Raw genomic sequence first — 8,882 nt, forward strand, 5'->3', positions numbered from 1 at the left:
CATGAGATCCCTCCTGTTCCCAATCCTACCTACCCTCATGTGACCTATTAATCTATTCTATTCCCCTTCCCAGGGAGATCCTTAGTATCCTCCCTTAAGCCCTCCCTGTTACTGAGCCTCTCTGGGCCTGTGGACTGAAGCATGATTGTCCTTTACTTTGCAGTTAATATCCACTTATGATTGAATACGTACCGTGTTTGTCTTTCTGGTTCTGAGTTACCTCACTCAGGATGATTTTTTTCCTAGTTCCATCCATTTGCTTACAAAGTTCTTGTTTTTAACAGCTGAGTAATATTCCATTGTGTAAATAGATAATATTTTCTTTTTATATTTAATTTTTCTACTTAGTCACTTTACATCCCATTCACTGTCCCTCCTCCCAGTCGCTGCCCCCTTCCATAATCTTCCCCATCCCCCTTTCCCTTCTCCTTCGAGCTGGGGGGCCAGCCTGAGTATCCCCTGCCACCCTGGCACTTCAAGTCTCTGTAAAGCTAGGCGCTTCCTCTCTTACTGAGGGCAAACAGGCAGCCCAGCTAGAAGAACATATCCCACAATCAGGCAACGGCTTTTGGGATAGCCCCTGCTCCAGTTGTTTGGGACCCACAAGGCTAAGCTACTCATCTGCTATATATGTGTGGGGAGGCCTAGGTTCAACCTGTGTATTTTCTTTGTTTGGTGTTTCAGACTCTGAGAGCCCTAAGGGTCCAGGTTAGTTGATTCTGCTGGTCTTCCTGTGGAGTTCCTATTCTCTTAGGGGCCACAATCCTTCCCTCTGCTCTTCCATAAGAGGCCCCAAGCTCCAATCACTGTTGGGCTGTGGGTGTCTGTATATGTTTGAGACATCTGATGGGTGGATCCTCTCAGAGGACAACATGCTCCTGTCTGCAAGCAAAACAGAGTATTACTAATAGCGTTAAGGACTGATGCTTTCCCATGGAATGGGTCTCAAGGTGGGCTGTTTATTAATTGACCATTCCCTCAGTCTCTGCTCCATCCCCTGTGCCTGCATTGCTTGCAGACAGGTTAAATTTTGGGTTGAAAGTTTTGTAAGAGGGTTGGTGTCTCTATCATTCCACTGGGGTTTATGCCTGGTTAGAAGAGATGGCCTCTTCAGGTTCCATATCACCAATGTAGTCACAGCTAAGGTCACCCCATTGATTCTTGGTCATCTGTTCAAGAATCCCAGCTCTCTGTCTTGTCCTGGAGATGTCCCTCACATCCTCACCCCAGTCACTTGCGGATTTCCATTCATTTTCATGGCCATCTAGCCATTTCTCCCGTCCTCCACACCTGATCCTGAATCTCCCATTTTGCTAGCCATCCCTCCTCCCTCCCAGCTCCCTTCCTCCACCTGCCTCCTATGACTATTTTATTCCCCTGTCTAAGTGAGTTTCATACTTCTTTGCTTAGATCTTCCTTTTTATTTCACTTTTTGGGTCTGTGGAGTGTAACATGTTACCTGTATTTTATGGCTAATATCTACTTGTAAGTGAGTACATGCATGTCCTTTTGGGACTGGGTTACCTCACTTAGCATAATATTCTCAAGTTCCATCCATTTACCTACAAAACTCACGATGTCTTTGTTTTTAATAGCTGAATAGTATTCCATTGCGTAGATGCACCATATTTTCTTTATTCATTCTTCATTTAAGGGATATCTAGGTTGTTTAGAGTTTCTGGCTATTATAAGTAAAGCTGCTATGAACATAATTAAGTGTTTTTGTGATTGGATGAAGCATTCTTTGAGTATATGTCCTGGAGTGGTATAGCTGGGTCTTGAGGTAGATCAATTTCCAATTTTCTAAGAAACTGTCATATTGATTTCTGAATGGCTGTACAAGTTTACAGATGTAGAGTTCCACAGCCAAACATTAGGCTGAACTTAGGAGTCCTGTAAAGGATGGTGATGAAGGACTGGAGGAAGCAGAAGAATCAGGGACATACCACAAGAACATGGGCCACAGAATCAACTGGCTGGGACTCATGGGATTTTATGGGAACTCGGGGAACCTATAGGAGTTTGATGTAGGTCCTCTGCATATATGTCATGGGTGCATAGCTTGGCGTTCTTCTGGGAATCCTGGCAGTGGGAGAGAAGGCTGTTCCTTACTCTTTTCCCTAGTTGTGGGACCCTTTCCCCTGCTGGATTATCTTGTCCAGCCTTGTTGTGGTGGTATTTTTCTGGTCTAATTGTAGCTTGTCCTGACATGTTTGGTTGTACCCCTGGGAGTTGTTCTTTTCTGAAGAGAGGCAGAGTGGGATGGATCTAGGGAAGAGGGAGAGAGGATGGAGGAGGTAAAGGAGGGATATTGGGATCTGAATGTAACATATGAGAGAAGAATAAAAATAAATAAATACTGCTTATCTAAATTGAAGAGATAAAGAATAAGCAGTAAGAGAAAAAACAACCTCAATAAGGACTATATAAGGACTAAGTTTTGAATCACTGATAAAATATTATATTGTATGAAGCTACAAAAAGAACACATTAGCTATAAGGCCAGGAGAGAGAAAACTGTAAAGAGTAGAAATCCAAATATATAACAAGGCCACAAGAGAAAAACAACCTTGGCCAGTTCAGATTAATAAAATCTTTATCCCTCTCCATTATCACAACCAAATAAAACATGAAAAAAAATCAAGAGAAAAGGTTTCTTTTGGTTTATGGTTTCCAATCCATGTTTATTTGGTCCTATCACTTTAGGCTGTGACAAACCAGAATATCTAGGCAGGGAGAATGCATTTGGGACAAAGAGGCCTACTTCATGATAATCAGGAAAGCAAAGAGAGAGAAGAGGAAGGACTTGAGCTGTGACACCACTGACAAGGGCATGACCTATGGAGAGACTGTGACACCCCCGACAAGGGCATGACCTACGGAGAGACTGATCCTTTCCTCTAGGCGATACCTCTAAACAGTTCTGCCATTTCCCCAAAGCACCGTGAGCTGAAACCCAACCTTCAACACTTGGCCTTTGGGAGGAGACTTTTAAGGTCTACACTTCGAAAACTACAGACTAGCAACACGTTTCCAAGATAAATTAGGTAATTTACCCATCTGTATAGTAGACAATTTGTAAGGATAGCAAAAATAACCCAATGGTATCTATCCCAAGAACAAAAAAATAGTTTCATATTCTAGTCAATGAATGTAATTCATATAAATAGATAAAGGGATAAAATCATATCACCACAAGAAATACAGACAAATCATTTTGCACAATTTGACATCCATTCCTGAAAGAAATCCTCCACAAAACTGAAGTTGAAAGGGAGTTTATCAACTTAATTGAGAATACCAACAAAGTCCAGGGGGTAACAGTGCATTTAGCATTGCTTTCTACCCTAAGACAAAGAAAACAATAATGTCTGCTTTCAAGGCCCTTGTTCCACTATGTACTGATGGTTTGAGTGAAATGAAACACAGGAAGAAACATAATGTATCAATATTGGACAAAAGACACTAGACATTGTATATCCTGAATGTTCATAAACCTTCTAAGTGCATGTTAAATCTGATTGAAGAGGCCCAGAGTGATGGTGTTTGGAAGCAAAGCCTTTGAGAGGAATTTGGTTTATGAGGATGGAACACTCATGAATAAGATTAACGGCCTTCCAACATACTTCAAAGATTCTTTTTTACACTCTCCTTTTTTTTTTTTTTTTTGTAGTAAGATCTGTGCTCAGAATCTCTCTCTCACACACAAAAAAATAGGAAAATATTCTTTGCAATTGACATCTTTAACTTCCTTGCCCCTTCTATGGGAAGTTATAGTGAGACCCTTGTCAGACAAAATATCTACTGGCTACTCAGACGCAAACTTCTCAGCATTTGAGAACGTGAGAGATAAATATCTGTTGCTTACACACCACACAATCTATGATATTCTGTTTTAACATCCTGAAAAAGCACAAAACATGAATAGTTATAAAATAATTTTCTAAAAAACATTTATATCATTATTTATTAGGGAAACATAAGCTAAAATCATAATAATGGGCTGGAAGATGGTTCAGTGGCAGGTAAAGTGCTGGGCTTACCAACATGAGGACCTGGATTACGATTTATAAGACCTATATTAAACCACATGTCCTAACATACAGCTACAGTCCCCGTGTTTTTACAGCAACATGGAAGGAAGCTTATGGGACACATACCTTGTGGTACACACAGAGGCAGCTACCAAAGAGGCCCTGACTTATGAAAGGTAGAAGGTGAAGAACCATATCCAACGTTGTCTTCTGACATCCATATGCATGCTCTGTAGTCAAACACACAAACACACACACACATAGTATAGGCACACACATCACATGCATATATATGTATAAATATACATGTATATGCACATAACATACTTAATGCAATATTTTTATTCACAGAATAGATAAAACCCTTAAATGGAAACTAAACATAGCTTTGTATTGGTGAGAACCATTTTGGGTGGGAAGACAAAACAAAACAAAACAAAACAAAACAAAACAAAACAAAACAAAACAAAACACAACCCTAAAGCTTTCTGAAAAACTACTTAGCAATTTTACTTTCAGTTTTCATATGGCCCAGTGGTCTCTCCTAAAGTATTAAAACCTATATTTATATAGGAAGCTCTTTACCTGTCATCACCACAAACAGGAAACAATAGAGAAATAATGAATTATGACATTTTTAACCTATAGAATGTCACACAACAATAACATTAGAGATGGCCCATACAGCAGCGTGAATGAGGACAGTCGGGGTCAAAGGTTACCTATGGCACAGTCAATGCACATGCTATGTTAAAGAGGGAAGCAGAGGAGCAGACTCAAACCTCAGTGTTGCTCAAGGACAGCAGGGTGGGGATGGAGGTGAGCCGTGAGACATGAAGAAATAATTTGGCAGCATAGAACTACTTTATAGATTCCTTATGGTGGTTCTGTGACTGTAGGTGTTTGTGAAAATTTAAGAAACAATGTTAAATAAAGACTTTAGTATATCAAATTTACTCTCTAATTTTATTTAAACAATGAAAACGTTACTGCATCTGGAAAAGAGTACTCAGTAGTTCAGTCTTTATTAAACGGGAGGAATCAAAGGACATGATTAAATAGTTATTTTTAACAAATGGCATATGGCAGGGACAAAGGGAGTGGGAGATTAAAAGAGTGTCCTGAAAGGCTTTCTGGAGGAACAAAAGATAATGGCATGGCGTGCACTTATTAGAGATCCTTCCATAATCTTCCAGTTCTTTCTAATGCAGCGGATTACGCCTCCTTATTAGCCAGAATGGAAATACACCCACAATACTACTTTACAGACAAGGAAAACTGACTTCTTTCTCCTCCTCTGAAAGGCTCTGTTTCCATTCTAGCCAGTCTGTTTCCGTATTTTCATAAAGGAAGCTGCCAGAGGCAGCTGAAGGATCGTGAAACAGTATGTTGAAATTGGTAAAGACTGATTTTGACATTTTCCTCTGACAACCTTTTGATTAATTTTCTGCTTCATTAAAACCCTTAATTAAATTAACACTGGGTGTAGTAATAGCCTTGACATATTTTGTGTATCAGCAAACAAGGCTTCAGTCTTCAAAGGCAGTGGCAGTGAATAGAAGGAAAGGGTTTCTCCAGCCATGTCGGTTACTTGTGGGATGTGGTGACAATGGCCAGAGTCGGCCTGGGAACTTGTCCAAAGGCCTAGCTGGATTAAGGCATTGGTGTGTGATCCATACAAGGAAGGTGAACTTATAGGGATGAGTTCATCACGGTCAGACTCCCAGCTTAGTACTACTACTGCCTGCTAGTCCACTGCCCCTCGTTCCCCCTAATCTGCACTACCATGATCAAGGCTCTATAGTTTGACAGCCCTGAACTTGAGCTCCTACCCCACACATTCCATCTTCTTATGACCCCCTTAGCACTTACACAGAGAGCTTTACAGGCTTTCTTTTTATATGTGTTGAAAACAAGGTGCCAGGACTCATCTTGAAATTTCTAAAAATGATAAATTGATCATTTACAAAAGTTCCTCTTTCACCTCTCCCCATATGTTGGATTTAGCAGCACATATGCTCCTGTTGGCATGATATCTATCCCTGCATTGTATAGAACTTCAAATGTGGAGATGGGGGAAGGTAATACAAAACCAAAGGTCTTCAGTGTATAAAAACCGTTAAAAACACACATACATAAAAGTATTGAATAAGGTCAATTTAAAAATTAAGTTATTGACATTCAGGGTTCACACAAATGATAAAATTTTTATTAGGTATTTCCTGGTAACTTGATAGAGACAGATTGTAAGTTGCTTACACTCTCCTAAAGTATTAGCTGTGAGTGGAGCTAATATAGTTTTCTCCATTTTGGTCACAGACATGTGCTAGGTATAGGCATGAGCCTACACAATAAGCAATAAATAATGGAAGTTCATCACTTTCTTTTCCTTTGTTAGCATCAGGCACAGAGCCATTCTTTCTTTTAGAGGAAGACCATATGGATTAATTTTTATATCTCTGTGTAAACTTATGTGTATGAAACAAGTTCAGTGGCTCGCCATTCCTTGGTCTACTCAACCCAAGCTAATCATGCCTTGGACATAGAGATGAAAATGTTACTGTCTTCAAAGATGTCATTACCAGAAATAGTGAACAAAGCTAACAAATGGGAATGTAGAGATATGTAAGAAACTAAATTCAACAAATTTGGCCAGATGGTCGAAGTGTTACCGGAGTCACCAGTACTGATGCCAATTTATTTTATTTTGTTTTTATTTTTGACTCAGGTTCACCTATGTAGCCCAGGCTTCCCCAAAACTTGTTGTCCTGTTTCTGAGCACTAGGACTGCAGATTGTGCTACCATGTCTGGCATCTGATGTTTTATCTTGATATTGGGAAGATATTTGAGTTTAAGGACCATGATGCTGTCCTAGGGAGCTTCAAGGAAAAGGAAACATCACTTGAAGAAAGAGATGTAGATTCCAGCACAGAAAGGAAGAACAGCCTGGGAGGTAAGGGAGAGGGAGAAGAGAAGTTGACGTGCTGTGGTGGAGACTAAGACAAGCTTCGGGATGGTGTTGGCAATGGATGGGAGAAGCCACTGGTGGAGATGTGTGTGTTCAGCAACTTAAGAAACGTGAAATGATCCTAGGAAGTTGGAGAAGCTGTTAGTAGGATTCACACGCGGGTCTTCTCGAAGCGGCAATGTAAATTGAGATGAAATTCAGATTATGGCAGCCAAACAAGAAGGAGGCTAAAAAAGAAAAATAAAACCCAATCTGGAAACAATGAGAGTTTGGCCTAGAAGGGAAGGGGCTGAGAGTGATGTGTAATAGAAGCAGCTGCACTTCATTAGACAGACAAAAGGGGAGCTACTGTCAGCACTAGTCAAGGATACAGACCTCACGGGAAGGCTTTTAAAAACTATATCTCTTAAAGACAAAATATAAAACAATCTCCATGGTTACGGCACATAGCCTTGTATTGGGTGCTTCGGATCACAGCACACATTGTTTTATCTGGAACACTTTATTTTTTTACAAACACTAGAATAGTTTGATAGGAGAGACAGCAGGAGCAAGAGACATAAAGGTGTTTGGCCCCAGTGTGTGGGCTGTGTGGGTTATGCTAGGTTTGCAAGCAGTGGACTTGGCATCAACTGCTTTTATCCCTTGGAATAGGATTCTGAAGGGATGATGTGGTATTTGGGAAGATGCAGAGAAGCACAGAAAGATTAAGTCACTGTGGAGGTCATGTGATTGGTAAGGAAAACTGGGAAGCCCCTGTAATAATTCCTGGCACAAATGAGGTGTTGGTTCAGTGTTAATGATTACTATTATATCATGCTTACTCAGTCATTGTTTATTACAGCTGGCTTGTGGGTTTGTACCAAGTATGATAACTGTGTCCTACGAAAGGTTCTTGGAGGTCAGTGAAGCCAGTAGTATTATGCAATAAGGAGACTGGGCTCTCAGAGGGATCATTGTATGGCTAATATGATCGGAACGAAGTTTCTTTGGGCAAGGAACTAAGTAATTCTAAGCCTAGGTTTTCTTATCCTTGATAAACATTTGCAGACCGCGGATGAGGCTCAGTGGTAGGAAGACTGCCCAGCCAGTAAAAAGCCCTGGGTTCAATGCCCAGCACTTCGTAGGACTGGCAAGGTGATGTATGCACACCTGTAACCCCAGAGTCTGGGAGCTGGACACGTGAAGCAATCCCAGCTCATCATAGGTTATACAGTGAGCCCAAGGCCAGACAGGTGTGTTGATTTCCTTCAGATAGATATTTGGCCTTCCCTTCAGTAGCAATTATGAAAGTTCAGAAAGAACAAATGATATTTTCTATAGATACTCCAGGGCCAAAAGAGATGATTTTTAAGATCAAGGGCAAGAGGATATAGCCTGTGAAGTGATTTGAGAAGGTCTTCAAAGATTCTCCACTTTATAAGCCAAACAAAGGTTGTCTTCTCCCTCATTCTTCCCTCTGCTTCTTGTGAGTTCAGCACCGCCATGAGCTCTGGTGTCTGGTAAGAGCTTGATGATGCTCTTGTCAGAGATGCAGGGGTGCAGGGAGGCTGAAAGTGCTCTTTCATCTCATATGGCGATGAGAAAAGAGACAGGGAGAGGGAGAGTGTCCGCATAGGGCGGCGATGCGGATCACTGTGCAGTTAGGCTTGTTTCTGTGAAGCAAACCTTGGACATAATTCTTGTTTTTCCATTATTTTTTATTATTATTATTTTCTTTATTTACATTTCAAATGCTATCCCGAAAGTTCCCCATACCCTCCCCCTGCCCCTGCTCCCCTACCCACCCACTCCCACTTCTTGGCCCGGATGTTCCCCTGTGCTGGGTCATATAAAGTTTGCAAGACCAAGGGGCCTCTCCTCCCAATGATGGCCAATT

Source organism: Mus pahari, chromosome 13 (genome assembly GCF_900095145.1).
Source record: "Mus pahari chromosome 13, PAHARI_EIJ_v1.1, whole genome shotgun sequence".
NCBI classification, from domain to species: domain Eukaryota; kingdom Metazoa; phylum Chordata; class Mammalia; order Rodentia; family Muridae; genus Mus; species Mus pahari.